At 34.2% G+C, this 16335-nt stretch overlaps 1 protein-coding gene across 3 annotated transcripts in view; it reads right to left on the bottom strand.

Moving 5' to 3' along the window:
* Positions 1-11465, bottom strand: part of LOC136043566 (syntaxin-1A-like) — a 49071-nt gene extending 37606 nt beyond the window's left edge. The window contains exons 1-3 of one of the 3 annotated variants that reach the window (XM_065728480.1): positions 11331-11465; positions 4886-4956; positions 235-455 (exon numbers count right to left, since the gene is read on the bottom strand). The gene's annotated coding sequence lies outside the window, so the exon portion shown is untranslated. The remainder of the gene's footprint in view (positions 1-234; positions 456-4885; positions 4957-11330) is intronic. The other 2 variants (XM_065728481.1, XM_065728482.1) reach the window with 2 other exon arrangements.
* Positions 11466-16335: the final 4870 nt, after the last annotated feature.

The following is a 16335-nucleotide window of genomic DNA, read 5'->3' as shown; positions in this document are numbered from 1 at the left end:
AAAAAAAAAAAAAAAAAAAAAAAAAAAAAAAAAAAAAAAAAAAAAATGGTGCAATCAATTTCATTTTTCTTTGCTTTTAAATTTTTCATAGAATAGCTTATTTTATGAGCTTATTAAAAGCCCCTTAAGATTTCATGTGTAAGTTAAATCAAAACTACAACAGGCTAGCCTATATCAGACAAAAAAAAAGTGAATTTTAAGCCCCAAATTTTCCCCGGATAACCTTAGACTCACTCTTTGCTATCTCCTAATGAGTCATAGCAAAGTTGCATAAGAGTAATGATAGGAGGATGAGAGGGTAGAACTTCCCAGCATATCTGACTTTCAACTAACATGGCCATATCCAAGAACATTTTGCGCGGTTCTCGCATAAAATTTTCCAACTTCATAATATCTGCATGGCGCGCTTCAATATCTGCAAATGTTTGCCCTGCTTGTTGCGTCTCCATTAATATCTGTAAAGAAATAAGAAGTTTAACTAATGCTCAAAATTTCAGGATTGTTAGGGCCCTATTCATATATACACTGAGGGGGTGACCAACCATGGCCTTGCTTTTTAGGGAACATCAATAGCATTCTTCAGTCTGATTCAGGTTGAAAAATTAACATACTCCGACATTAGCTTGGGATGATTCTTATTAACTTTGCTGCACATAACAGAAGCAGAGGTATCAGATCATTTCAGAAGATAGGGCCTAAAATGGAAAAATATTTTAGTCGATTTTTGTGATCTTTCTGAGCAGGTGGGAAACGGTAAAGTATCTTTTGCTTAGTTCTGGAAAGATTCCCTGCGTAAAGATGTGTTCGCTGTTATAAGTTGAATTCAACAAGTGATCAGATTCTATTCAGTGAAATGCAGATTAGGTAACCATATAGATTTTAATAGCTTGTATATTACGACCATACATAATTCATTTATTTTGCACGTAAATCTAAAGTTCGAACAGAAAACATTTGAAAAAAAACTAAACAAATTTTCGCTGTTACGTAAGTGAAAACAGGACAAAGGCTCAAGGTTCCTAACTCGGACTGAAAGCCCCTGCAACGAAAAGCCATCCATGCCATCATATACCAAAACCCGTCAAACAATACTAGGTGAACAGAAGACGCATGAGTTTGAATATGAGTCCCACTCCAAGAGTAAAACAAGAGCTAAGAGCTCATATGGTACTTGTGACGAGGCAAGAAGAGCTAAGAGCTAAGAGCTCATAAGGTATGAGCTCTAACAAAATTCTAAGAATCAATAGATTGATTTAAAAGGAAGATCAGAGAATTAATGCCGGTCAGGATTTAAATTAAGAGTTCTGAGTCACGATGTTCTTCTAAATATATAAATTCATTAAGATCCGATCACCCACTCGTAAGTTATAAATACCTCATTTTTTCTAATTTTTCCTTTCCCTTTACCCTCCCAGAAGGTCGAATCTGGGAAAACGACTTTACCAAGTCAATTTGTGCAGCTCTCTGACACACTTACCAATTTTCGTCGTCCTAGCACGTCCAGAAGCACCAAATTCGCCAAATCACTCAACCTCTCCCCCAAACTCCCCCAGAGAGAGCAAATCCAGTACGGTTACGTCAATCACGTATCAAGGACATTTGCTTATTCTATTCACCATGCTTCATCCCGATTCCTCCACTCTAAGCGTTTTCCAAGATTTCCGATTTCCCCCTCCAACTCCCCTTTCCAATTTCAACAGATCTGGTCAGGATTTGAAATATGAGCTCCGAGAAATAAAATACCTATAAATATCGACTTTCATTAAAATCCGGTCTCCCGTTCTTAAGTTAAAAATACCTCAATTTTTCTGCTTTTTCCAAATTAAAACCCACCAGGTCCTCCAAAGAGAACGGATCCGTTTCAATTATGTCAATCAAGTATTTAGAACTTGTGATTATTCTTCCCATCAAGTTGTATCCAGATCTCTCCACTCTAAGCGTTTTCCAAGATTTCTGTTTCCCTCCTCCTACCCCCTATGTCCCCGGATCCAATCCGAGTCAAAAATGGAGCACCTGCGACATAAGATCCTTCTATATATATATATATATATATATATATATATATATATATATATATATATATATATATATATATATATATATATATATATATATATATATATATATATATATATATATATATATATATATATATATATATATATATATATATATATATATATATATATATATATATATATATATATATATGTCAAGTTTCATTAAGATTCAATCACCTATTCGTAAGATAAAAATACTCCAATGTTCACGTTTTCCAATAATTCCGGTTTCCCCCTCCAACTCCCCCCACTGTTGCACGATCTGGTCTGAATTTAAAATTAGAGCTTTAAAGCACAAAATCCTTCTAAATATCAAATTTCATTAAGATCTGGTCACCAGTTCGTAAGTTATAAATACCTCATTTTTCCGAATTACCCTCCCCCCAGCTCCACTAAAGAGAGCAGATCCGGTCCGGTTATGTCAGTCAGGTATCTTAGACAGGTTTTTATTCTTCCCATCCAGTTTCATCCTGATCTCTCCGCGTTAAGTATTTTCTAAGATTTCCGCCCCCCCCCCCTCCAACTGCCCCCCCCCCCCAATTACGCTGGATCCGGTTATTTAAAACAAGATCTAAGATTTAAAATAAGAGATCTGAGTTACAAGGTCCTTCAAAATATGAAATTTCGTGAAGACCCGATCACTCCTTTCTTTGAATACCAGTTTGAAAAACTGCTTTTGTATAAGAATATCTTCAAAATACTGTAAGAACTTATTTAGAAAAAAATTATGAAGTTGAATAAACTATAACATTTCAAAACATGGATGAAACCTTTTTATTTACACTGAAACAAATATGATTTTTTTTAACTTAATATTTCGGACACATATTTACAGGGTCCATCATCAGAAGTAAAACTAAAAGACATTGATAAAAACAGACAAACCTTATACCCAATAAACTGATTACATATAGTTTAATACTCTTATTTTTTTTTTCAACGTAACAGTAGAAGCAAATCTCCTTGACGTTTTTGGTTCCGGTTCATTAGATTTACCTGACATATCAGGTGGACAGAGGTCATAGCTCTTAGGTGAAATTAAACAAAATAAAACAAGTTTTTTTAAATGAAAATAAGGAGCGACATTAAAACTTAAAACAAACAGAATTTAATCCGTATATGAAAGGGGCTTTTCCTCCTACGCCTGCCTTTCGGAAACCATACATCTTATATATCTTGTATTTAAACAAAACCTTCGGCAAAGTAACTTCGTCGAACTTTATATTTTGACAGCCTTTAGTCTCTTTTCTGAGGTTTTTGATCTTCTCTTTAAAGTCTTTGTTTTTTGTTTTCTATTTTTATTCGTATTTCCTTAATTCAGACTGAGGACCAATCGTGAATATCAATCCTCAAATCTACCATCTTATTGGCCATGTCCCGTTTCTCTTTATTTTGTTGATCTTTATCTCTTTCACTTTATTGGCCATGTCCCGTTTCTCTTTATTTTGTTGCTCTTTATCTCTTTCACCTTATTGGCCATGTCCCGTTTCGCTTTATTTTGTTTTCGATAACTTCGAAGACCACACTGCCTTTACATGACGAAAGTGAAACAGTTCAAAATAGGGATGATACCTTTTTATTGACAGTGAATAGAAATAAAATTATTTAACTGGATATTTCGAACATATATACAGTGTTCATCATCAGCAGTAAAACATCAGTTTTACTGCTGATGATGAACACTGTATATGTGTTCGAAATATCCAGTTAAATAATTTTATATCTATTCACTGTCAATAAAAAGGTATCATCCCTATTTTGAACTGTTTTACTTTATTTTGTGTTCTTTATCTCTTTCACCTTATTGGCCATGTCCCTTTTCTTTTTGTTTTAAAATCTCATCAAACAGTTTGTGGTAACTATAGTAAGGAGCGACCTGGCTCAATAGTAATATAAACTCCAAAAAAAAAAAGAAATTTTAAAACCAATAGTTAAATCAAAAGAATTTATGCATTATAAATATAAGTTTAGTCTTACCCATCAAAAGTTACGAGCCTGAGAAAATTTGCATTTTATTTCAATTTGGCCCTTGTTGAGTATTGTCATTTTGGGGCAAAAAGTAGCCTTTCGTTGCAGCAAAATCTCTTCCCCTAGTCATTTGTTTTAACATGATATCTTCCTTTTTTAACAGTAATAACAGATTTAAAAATATTTAAATAAATGAACTCCAGATTTCCACAAACACCACTTCCAATCAAATTATCTCTAAACAAAAAAAAAAAAAAAGAAAATAGCATCAATAAAAATTTCTTTTTCCTTACTTAACAAAAGAGTTATTGTATTAAACATGGTTCTCCGTCCGAATGGATTCGTACTAAAAATTTTTTACTTAATGCTTTTTTAATCATCAGATTTTACTACACAGTTTATATTTTGTTCTAAAATTTCACTAAGTTATTCTGAATCAAAGTAAGTTTTACAGGGAGGGGGATACACAGGGCCATTTGCCCCGGAAGCAGAAATTCTAGGGACACAAAATTTCAAATAAATAGTTTTGTGATCATTTTCTAACTTCTGAAGTTTTATTAAAATAGTATATAGGGCAAAATTAATAAACGAAAATAGTAATTAATTAGAAAATTAATAAAATAAATAAAAAAATGAAAACAGTTAAATAATAGTATGTCCACGATTATAATTAATAATAGTTAAGTTATTAAATAATAAATAATCAATCCATAATTTGATAGCTATTTTGCGAAATTTCGACCTAATTTTTTTTGAAAGACGGAGATGGGGTGGGGTCTTATAAATATTTTGTTCTGAAGTACTGAATTTAACAGTTCTGAATTGTCTATGAGCGAAATCAATTTGAATGATCTTACCCCTTGAGTAAAGACGGAAGCCCCCTGCTCCAGCATGTCTTCTGATTCTTGGTCCATTGTTTGTCTTTCAACTAAAAAAAAAAAAAAAAAAAAAAAAAAAAAAAAAAAAAAAAAAAAAAAAAAAAATCGAGTACAAAAATCAACAAATAAAATAAAGAAAAGTCGAGTTTTGATGATTTTTTAAAACAAAATATATAATTATTCTAACTGCAGACACAAATCACAAATGGGCCTGGCTAAAAGTTGAAAGCCAGACATTTATACGGACTTGAAGGTTTATACTTCAATAAGAAAAAAAGTAAAAATAAAAAAAAAATCTTCGACAGCTACTTTGCCGATTATAATAATCGCTATTTTTAATATACAAAAAACCATGTTTGTCTTAAACTTACTAGACTTAACAATAACATACTCACAAGTGAACGATTCACTTTTAACAGTTTAAATTACGGAGTTAAGGTCACAAGTGATAATTTCTTCCAAAGTTGTTTTTTTTAGAATAGAAATGTACTGAATTTGACGGGAAGTAAAAAAAAAATAAATAAGATTGTTCGACTCGTAAAAAGTAACAAAACTTTGTATAAACAAAATTTAATGTGTTTAATAATAATGTGTTTAATGTGTTTAATAATACCACCACCACCCCCCAAAAAAATCAATGATACAGTTTTGGCCAGATATACCTTTTCAGTTGTCTGGCCCTGACTGCATTCCAACTATGGTAGTAAAAAACATTCTTCCTTCAGTTATTTCTCCATTGACGAAGCTCATAAATCTTTCTTTTGAAAATGGGATTTTCCCCAGTTTTCTTAAGCGAGCTAAAGTAATTGTTTTATATAAACGTGAACCTCGAAACGATCCAGCCAATTATCGACCTATATCTTTGCTGTCGGTTTTTAGCAAAATTCTTGAAAAGACCTTGCTTTCCAGTCTACTAGCTTTTCTAGAGGCTATAACTTTTTTTCATGATTTTCAGTTTGGCTTCCGAGCTAAACTTTCAACACAACAAGCATGCGTAACTCTTTTAAATTTTTTCTACGATGGGCTTGATTCTGATTTGATCCCTACTGCTATATTCCTAGATGTCTGTAAGGCTTTGACTCCTCAACCCACGGGATTCTTCTTTAAAGGCTATCACACATTGGTGTAAAAGGACAGGCTAATACTTGGTTTGATTCCTATTTGTCTGGTAGAACTATCTCCGTCGATTCCCTTTCCCACTTTTTGTCTGAAGTTAAGTCTGGTGTTCCTCAAAGTTCTGTTCTTGGACTGATTCTGTTTTTGATTTATGTTAATATACTTTTAGTTGCGGTTAAGAAGCAGAAACCTTCAGTTTGCTGTTGTCTATGTCATCCTGAATCTTTCAATGCAAAAAAAAAATTCTTCACTTTCGCAGGATGAGGACGCTCTCGCTGCCTTAGCTGATGACAGTACTATTTATACTCCAATAGGAACTATTTGTACTGAGTCCGAGATGCTTCCCAAATTAGTGAACCTTTTCGAGTGAGTCGTTCTTTGGTTCGATGCTAATTACCTTACCCTAAATGTTACTAGTCAAGTTTCTTAATTTACTTCCATATTTCTCTGGCGTACTCTCAGTTAACTGATATCCACCTTTCAAGGGGTTCTCTCAATAGACCTAAGGATGGATATGTCCAAATCCTCGGTATTCTTCTCGATGAAAACCTTTTGTTCAAGCATCATATTGGACTAATTAATATGAAAATCTTGGATCTTGGATTTCTGGAGTCTTGGAATTTGAGGAAGCTAAAACATACTTTTCCTGGATCAGTTCTAAAATTCTGTTCCATTGCTTAGTTCAGTCCTACGTCTCTTATTGCCCTACTACATGGATATCAACTTTTTCTTCTTTTCTGAAACCACTATCTAATTCGTATGATAAAGCAAGAAGGCTTATACAAGAAACCAATTGTTCTACTACTAACGTAACAAGCCCTTTAGTTGATTTGCGGTCACTCTAAATTCTTTCTTGCGCGTCATTCACTTTTCATCAACTTAATGGTGATGCTCCCACTGCCCTACAAACTAGTCCTTCTTTCGTCACAGATAGATAAGTCTAAGCATCACCTACGCAATCCAAGGAATATTAATATGTTTACACCATCGGCGACGTCTGACTTTAATCCATCAACTGCGTGTCATATCGTTTGGAACAGCCTACCTGATTCAGCTCAAAAATGTTACTCGTTTGGTAGTTTCAAAAGAATTTTTGAAAATTTTATTAAGGTTTTGATATTTCATTTTTATAATATTATTTTTTTTTTGGGGGGGGGGATGGGTGACCCTAACCTAGGATAGAAATGTTTATCATAAAGGGTGTTTTGACTTGTGTTCAACATTTCTTCTTGTTTTCTCTAATTAATTTTTTTTTGTTTTTTTTTTGTTTTTTTTTAGATCTTTGAAAGGTCTCAATGCATTACGTTGAAAATATTGTTCCTTTTTTTTGTTTCTCTCCTGTTTTTTTTCTGGCCATAGAGCCTTACTGGGGAGTCTATGTTAAAGTGTTTTTGTTGTAAATTTACTTGTTGAATAAATAGATTGTTTAATATATAGATTGACAAGACCTGAAGATGCACCCACGGCACCTCAAGACCAGGTTTACTGAAAAAGGTTTTTATCTTTTTTCCAGATTTTATCTATGAAATAAGTGACCAATATTATTTTGAGGTAGATTTTTATTGAAAACCATAAAAAAAAATATATCCTTTTTTAAGAAATATATGGCAGAATCAGGTTGGGGGTTGATTTGCTGGAATTTTATAATGAGAAATTCATAAGTATGAATATTATATAAAGATTTATATCATTATATATACGCCTAATATAATTATATATTATATTAAATATATTTAATAAAATTATTATTGATTACAAAAAATAAAAAGATAGACATAAAGATTAATCTCTTGACTCCACCATCATTAGTAATATTAGTGGAATAAATCAAAATTTCAAATCAAAAGGCTAAAAAATATAAATTAATTTTCCATTAAACAATTTCGGTTAGTACCAAGCTGAGAAGGTCCAAACTTTCCTTAGATGATATTTTTCTTTGGGAGCAAAGATTTAATGATTCACGGATCCCAAAATGGACCTGCACTGCTCTATTGGAAACCCATTTGGTGATGTTTTTTTTTTCTATGAAGTAATGCTACCTGGATTTTTGCTACGAAAAATCTGGGCGGATTTTTGCTACGACATTTCCTACCGAGTAATGCTACCTGGATTTTAGCAATATCAATAGTTTAATCTTTGAGGAAAGGGGACAAAATTTTCATCTCTTCAATACACAAAAAAAGCTAGCTCAATAGGTTTATCCGTAGGGTATTTGGTTTCTCAAATATTTGGAAGCTCCCCCTTTCCCTTAGATGATTCAACTCGTCTCTCTTTGCCAATAAAATTGATAAAAATTAAGCGTACACCCAGGGATGACCTACAGGGTTCAAACTGTGTTTATTAATTTTCGCTTGAAACCCGATTTCTAGAACCAAGAAATGAGGCGCCCAAATAGACACATAGAATATCCAAAATCAGTTTCTTTTTTACCTTTTTGAGCAAAAAGAACGGTCGGAAACTTCGACAAACTTGATATTTTAAAGCAGGAGTTCAAAAACTGTGGTACGCGTGTCCCTTGAGGGTATGCAAATACTTTTAAGGAGTACGCGCTGGACAAACAAAGAAAACAAGAGCTTAGAGCTCGTATGGCACTTGTGACGAGGCAAGAAGAGCTAAAAGCTAAGAGCTCATATGGTATGAGCTCTAACAAAATTCTAAGAATCAATAGATTGATTTAAAAGGAAAAGCAGAAGCTTAATGCCGGTCAGGATTGAAAATAAGAGCTCTGAGTCACGATGCTTCTAAATATCAAAATTCATTAAGATCCGATCACCCAATCGTAAGTTATAAATACCTCATTTTTTCTAATTTTTCCTCTCCCTTCAGCCCAACCCCAACCCAGATGGTCGAATCTGGAAAAACGACTTTATCAAGTCAATTTGTGCAGCTCCCTGACACGCCTACCAATTTTCATCGTCCTAGCACGTCCAGTAGCACCAAACTCGCCAAATCACTGAACCCCTCCCCCCAACTCCCCCAAAGAGAGTGAATCCAGTACGGTTACGTCAATCACTAGTCAAGGACATTTGCTTATTCTATCCACCAAGCTTCATCCCGGTTCCTCCACTCCAAGTGTTTTCTAAGATTTCCCCCTCCAACTCCCCCCCAACGTCAAAAGTTCTGGTCAGGATTTGAAATAAGAGCTCTGACACATGAATTCCTTCTAAATATCAAGTTTCATTAAGATCCGATCACCTATTCGTAAGATAAAAATACCCCAATTTTCACGTTTTCAGAGAATTCCAGTTTACCCCTCCAACTCCCCCAATGTCACAGGATATGGTCAAAATTTAAGATCAAAGCTTTAAAGCACAAGATCCTTTTACATATCAAATTTCATTAAGATCTGGTCACCCTTCCGTAAGTTACAAATATCTCATTTTTCCAAATTACCCCCCCCCCCCCAACTTCACCAAAGAGAGCAGATCTGGTCCAGTTATGTCAGTCACGTATCTTAGACAGATTTTTATTCTTCCCATCCAGTTTCATCCTGATCTCTCCGCTTTAAGTATTTTCTAAGATCCGACCCCCCCCCCCAATGACGCTGGATCCGGTTGAGATTTCAAATAATAGATCTGAGTTACGAGATCCTTCTAAATATAAATTTTCACGAAGATCCGATCACTCCTTCGTAAGTTAAAAATACGTCATTTTTTCTAATTTTTCAGAATTAGCCCCCCCCCCCCAATAGAGCGGATCCGTTCCAATTATGTAAATCACGTATCTAAGACTTGTGCTTATTTTTCCCACCAAGTTTCATCCCGATCCCTCCAATCTAAGCGTTTTCCATGATTTTGGGTTTCCCCTAAATTCCCCCCAATGTCACCACATCCAGTCAGGATTTAAAAAAAAGAGCTTTGAGACAGGATATCTTTCTAAATATGAAATTTCATTGAGATCCGATTATCCGTTCGTAAATTAAAAATATCTCATTTTTTCTAATTTTTCAGAATTAACCCCCCCCCCCCCAACTACCCCGAAGAGAGCGGTTCCGTCCCGGTTATGTCAATCATGTATCTAGGACTTGTGCTTATTTTTCCCACCAAGTTTCATCCCAATCCTTCCACTCTAAGTGTTTTCCAAGATTTTAGGTTTCCCCCTCCTAACTCCTCCCAATGGCACCAGCTCCGGTATGGGTTTAAAATAACAGCTCTGAGACACGATATCCCTCCAACATTCAAATTTCATTAAGATCTGATCAACCGTTCGTAAGTTAAAGATATTTCGTTTTTTCTTTTTTTTGAATTAACCGGCCCCCCACTCCCCCCCCCAGATGGTCAAATCGGAAAAACGACTATTTCTAATTTAGCCCGGTCCGGTGCCTAATACGCATGCCAAATTTCATCGTCCTAGCTTACCTGGAAGTGCCTAAAGTAGCAAAACCGGGACCGACAGACTGACAGAATTTGCGATTGATATATGTCACTTGGTTAATACCAAGTGCCATAAAAACAGCGCTTTAACTCTAGAACCGGTAATTTTATTTATATTTTAGCAATAGTTTATTTAGTACTGAGAATGGGTACCTTAAAGTTTTTTGGGTAAAAAGGGGTACAGTGTTTAATTAAGTTTGAGAACCACAGCTTTAAAGAATCACACTAGTTTGTTAATTATGAACTTTTTAGTTTGTCTGGCCCGACTACTCAAGATCGATTGGGTGGTGTTACCATAGCTTCTAGAGCTCGGATAAGAGTTCCTAATAAAGAGCACAAGACTAAAAGCCCAAATAAGTCTAAGAAAAACCCATTAACATCTCCTCCTTTGTACAAGAGCTAGAGACATTTTGTTTTATTGAAACTTACTTATTAGCTGCAAGTGTGAATTTTGAATTTTATTATGAAACAGAAGAGATTCTCTTCTAAAGCTCAGGAAAGGGAAGTCCCTAAAAATGTCCTAGTATACCTACTAGGAAAATACTAAAAATCAGCTCAAAGAAAATACTAATTAAGTAAATGGGCGGCTTTGGGAGTTCCCTGTTATGCTACCACCTTTGATTGAAAACCTTGTCGACAAAGGGGCTCTAAAATTTCATTGCATTTTCAATCAAATTTAATAGTAAAGCACAAGTTTTCAACAGTTCTCGCTGATGGCTAGTCCTCAGGGAGACTTTACAAATGGGTCCTTTGTATTTGAGACGATTAGCCGACACTGAGGCTCGCATATTAACTATAAGGTATCGAATTCCTTCAATTCACGTTAGTTATCCCATTGATAACTAAATTAAAATACAAATGTCTAAAAAAAAGCTTAGAAAATATAAAATTAAAACAATGAAAAACTTAATATCAAAATGTGCCTTAATTCTTACTAGATTCTAGTTGAGCTTTGTGGTATTCTGTCATCACTTCAAAAAACGCTTTCGACAATGCTAAATGCAGCGTTTTACGAATCCTCAAATCAACATCTGGACTGTCCTTCTGTTCCTCCTGCCCAATACTTTGTTTGATATCTGAAAAAAAACTTTATATACAATATTACAAAACACAAAATCACAAAGAAAAGAAGAACGAGGACAATAAACAACTAGCAAAAAATTTAGAAATTATGCAGATAATTTAATCAAGACCTCTGCTTGACCGTCCTCGGTGCAGAGTAAACTAATAATAATAATAAAAAAAAACAAAAAAAAAAAAACGCAGAACTAAAATATGAAGACCCTTTGCAGTAACGGTGAAAGGGTAACGGTCCTCGTTCTTCTTTTCTTTGAAATTTTATGTCTTGTCATGATTAGCCAGCGTGGTCCAGCGTGGCCAGCATGGATCTGTCAGAATCTTAGAATAAATACTAGGTATACCAACTTGTAAAAGTTGGAAACCCTCAATTGCAACTAGCAAAAGTTGCAAACCCCTCATTGCAACTAGCAAAAGTTGCAAACCCCTCATTGCAACTAGCAAAAGTTGCAGACCCCTCATTGCAACTAGCAAAAGTTGCAAACCCCTCATTGCAACTAGCAAAAGTACAAACCCCTCATTGCAACTAGCAAAAGTACAAACCCCTCATTGCAACTAGCAAAATTTGCAAACCCCTCATTGCAACTAAAAAACTTGAAAGTATGCAACTAGTTGCAAAACCCTCATCGCTGAAGATGATTGTAGCCTGACAGCCGATTATTACTATCAACTCCACTACATATCTTACCACTGGACCCAAATTGGTCTTAACATCAAATACATCGGAAACAAATATTAGGTACGCCAACTAGCAAAAGTTGCATCTCCCTAATTGCCGAAGATGATTATGAGCTAACGACCGACTCACAATTGGTGATATATCTGACAATTGGTATCGGTCTATTTTTGTTTTCAGTGTGTACCTTACTATTGAAGTTGTCCACCCCTTTAATCTTTCAAACTGGTAAATCTCATGAAGGAATTTTTCTATCAAAAAATGGATGATATATACTTTGATCAGCTCATCAAGGTCTATCGACTGCTGTCAAAAACAAGAGCTAAGAGCTCATATGGCACTTGTGACGAGGCAAGAAGAGCTAAGAGTCAACAGCTCACATGGCATGAGCTCTAACAAAATTCTAAGAATCAATAGATTGATTTAAAAGGAAAATCAGAGGCTTAATGCCGGTCAAGATTTAAAACAAGAGCTCTGAGTCAAGATGTCCTTCTAAATATCAAAATTCATTAAGATCCGATCACCCACTCGTAAGTTATAAAAACCTCATTTTTTCTAATTTTTCCTCTCCCTTTAGCCCCCAAGATGGTCGAATCTGGGAAAAAGACTTTATCAAATCAATTTGTGCAGCTCCCTGACACGCCTACCAATTTTCATCATCCAAGCACGTCCAGTAGCAACAAACTCGCCAAATCACTGAACTCCCCCCCCCCCCAAACTCCCCCAAAGAGAGCGAGGCTAGTACGGTTACGTCAATCACTAGTCAAGGACATTTGCTTATTCTATCCACCAAGCTTCATCGCGATTCCTCTACTCCAAGTGTTATCCAAGATTTCCCCCTCCAACTCCCCCCAATGTCAAAAGATCTAGTTGGGATTTTAAATAAGAGCTCTGAGACATGAATTCCTTCTAAATATCAAATTTCACTAAGATCCGATCACCTATTCGTAAGATAAAAATACCCCAATTTTCACGTTTTCCAAGAATTCCAGTTTCCCCCTCCAACTCCCCCCAATGTCACAGGATCTGGTCGGAAATTAAAATTAGAGCTTTAAAGCACAAGATCCTTCTAAAATCAAATTTTATTAAGATTTTAGAACAAAATATAAACTGTGTAGTAAAATCTGATGATTAAAAAAGCATTAAGTAAAAATTTTTTAGTACGAATCCATTCGGACGGAGAACCATGTTTAATACAATAACTCTTTTGTTAAGTTAGGAAAAAGAAATTTTTATTGATGCTATTTTCTTTTTTTTTGTTTAGAGATAATTTGATTGGAAGTGGTGTTTGTGGAAATCTGGAGTTCATTTATTTAAATATTTTTAAATCTGTTGTTACTGTTAAAAAGGAAGATATCATGTTAAAACAAATGACTAGGGGAAGAGATTTTGCTGCAACGAAAGGCTACTTTTTGCCCCAAAATGACAATACTCAACAAGGGCCAAATTGAAATAAAATGCAAATTTTCTCTGGCTCGTAACTTTTGATGGGTTAGACTAAACTTATATTTATAATGCATAAATTCTTTTGATGTAACTATTGGTATTAAAATTCCTTTTTTTTTGGAGTTTATATTACTATTGAGCCAGGTCGCTCCTTACTATAGTTACCACGAACTGTTTGATGAGATTTTAAAACAAAAAGAAAAGGGACATGGCCAATAAGGTGAAAGAGATAAAGAACACAAAATAAAGTAAAACAGTTCAAAATAGGGATGAAACCTTTTCATTGACAGTGAACAGATATAAAATTTAACTGGATATTTCGAACAAATATACAGTGTTCATCATCAGCAGTAAAACTAAAAGACATGAATAAAACTAAACAAAATTTATACCTACTATACTAATTACATATAGTTTATTGCTCTTATTTTTTTCAATGCAACAGCGGAAGCCGATCTCTTTGACATTTTCGGTTCCGGTTCGTTAGATTTATCTGACATATTACGTGGACAGAGGTCATAGCTTTTAGGTGAGGTGATATTTACTTTATTTGACCTCAGTAAATTATCATAAATTGAATTCAATCCAAATTCACCTGTATCTCTGTTCATCCCGATCCCACCACTCTTAAGTGTTTTCCAAGATTTTAGGTTTCCCCCTCCCAACTCCCTCCCCCAATGTAACAAGATCCGGTCAGGATTTAAAATAAGAGCTCTGAGACACGATATCCTTCTAAATATCAAATTTCATTAAGATCTGATCATCCATTCGGAAGTTAAAAATCCCTCATTTTTTCTAATTTTTCTGAATTAACCCCCTCCCCAACTACCACAAAGAGAGCGGATCCATTCTGGTTATGTGAATCATGTATCTAGGACTTGTACTTATTTTTCCCACCAAGATCCATCCCCATCCTGTCAGGATTTAAAATAACAGCTCTGAGACACGATATCCTTCCAAACATCAAATTTCACTAAGATCTGATCAACCGTTCGGAAGTTAAAAATACTTAATTTTTTCTATTATTTCCGAATTAACGGGCCTCCCACTCCCCCCACCACCACAGTTGGTCATATCGGGTAAACGACTATTTCCAATTAAGAACGATCATGCAATACCACCAACTATTAGAGATAGGGAGTATCCGGGTATGCAAGTCCATAACACTGAAAACAGCATTTACAAGAATTCTATCCACGAAGAGGGGAAGTCTAAATTAATTAAAAATGTCGTCTTAACCACATTTTTGCAAAAAAGAATAATTCAATCTTACTACATTTTTTTTTTAGGTCATGGATATTCAGGCGAAAAAATCTTTTCTAGGAAAAAGCAGAATCCAGCAGAAAAAAAAAAAATGATCCAAAGGACCAATTCAGGAAAATAAAAACATTCAGGCCTAAAAATATAGTATGTTAACGAATTGGACCCCACCCCAAGTTCATACTTGCGGACATCTGTTCTTTTGATATTCGCAAATATGTTTATATATATATATATATATATATATATATATATATATATATATATATATATATATATATATATATATAATATATATATATATATATATATATATATATATATATATATATATATATATATATAAAGTTAACAAATATGGATGACATGACAATTACGTTATTTTGACTTGGATACTTTACATATTATTTTTATTTTTTAACAAGAAAATACATATGAGATTTATAAAAAAGCACTTCTGTACATATTTAGTGGGAAAATTTAGGAATGTCAAAGAAAAAAAAAATATCAAAGAAATGTCAAATTTTCAACATTTCCAACAGGGAATAATCCTTGCATACAAAAAATACTCATAAAAAAAAATGCAATTGGGGGTTGTCAACCTTCTACGAAGCATACAGCCAAAGAAGACTTGTAGACTAAAAAATAAGCTTCGAACTTAATTGAAGCAATACTACGCTACAAACTAGCAAACCAAAAACTGAAAAACTAGCTATCAAAAGCTATCAAGCATTCGAAAAAAGGGAGATAAAAACAAAGCATTCATTTAACTGGTAAGATGGAGCTGACAGGTTGGTCATCCATGCATATAATATGGACGTTCCTCTTATGACTGATAAGCCCCCCCCCCCAAAAAAAAAAGAATTAAAAGGATCAAGTCCCCTTAAAAAAAGCCAAAAACTTACAGTAAAATATTGGTAACAGTTTTACATCCCTTCAATATATTTAGTCATAATTCCAGTAATTTATGTAAATACCTTTTTTGAATACTAGACACCAAATTAGTTCTCCCTCTTTCAAACTTCATTACCTGACTACTTGCATACGATATGCAAATGTGATAAATTGAATAGAAGAATTTGAAAAACTCCGCAAGCTTGACTTATACAAAAAAAGAGTTGTTTTCAACGTTGAACAACGTAATTTCCATCCCACGCGAAATGAATATGAATTGTACAATCTTAAAGCTCAAGAAAAATATGAAATTATTTCAGCTTTCTATAGGGACGGGCGTCGTGAGCTGAAAAAGTCCCAGTTAGGAAAACCTCCTATATTTCAAAACTCCGATAGTTTATCCTTTTTTTTACACAATTTTAGTAATTCTTCAACTCTAGGGAGAGGAAAGCATGATAAGCCTAGTTCTGTCCCATTCAATACGTTGCATTCAATACGGTCTATCATTTCCTTCTTAAAGTATAAAGATACTAATTTAACATCAAACACTTAACATTCACTTAACACTAAATTAACATTCAAACCCT

This window comes from Artemia franciscana, unplaced genomic scaffold (genome assembly GCF_032884065.1).
Source record: "Artemia franciscana unplaced genomic scaffold, ASM3288406v1 Scaffold_728, whole genome shotgun sequence".
Lineage (NCBI taxonomy): Eukaryota > Metazoa > Arthropoda > Branchiopoda > Anostraca > Artemiidae > Artemia > Artemia franciscana.
Note: the sequence above shows the minus strand (reverse complement) of the source record. Positions and strands in the feature narration are given on the sequence as shown.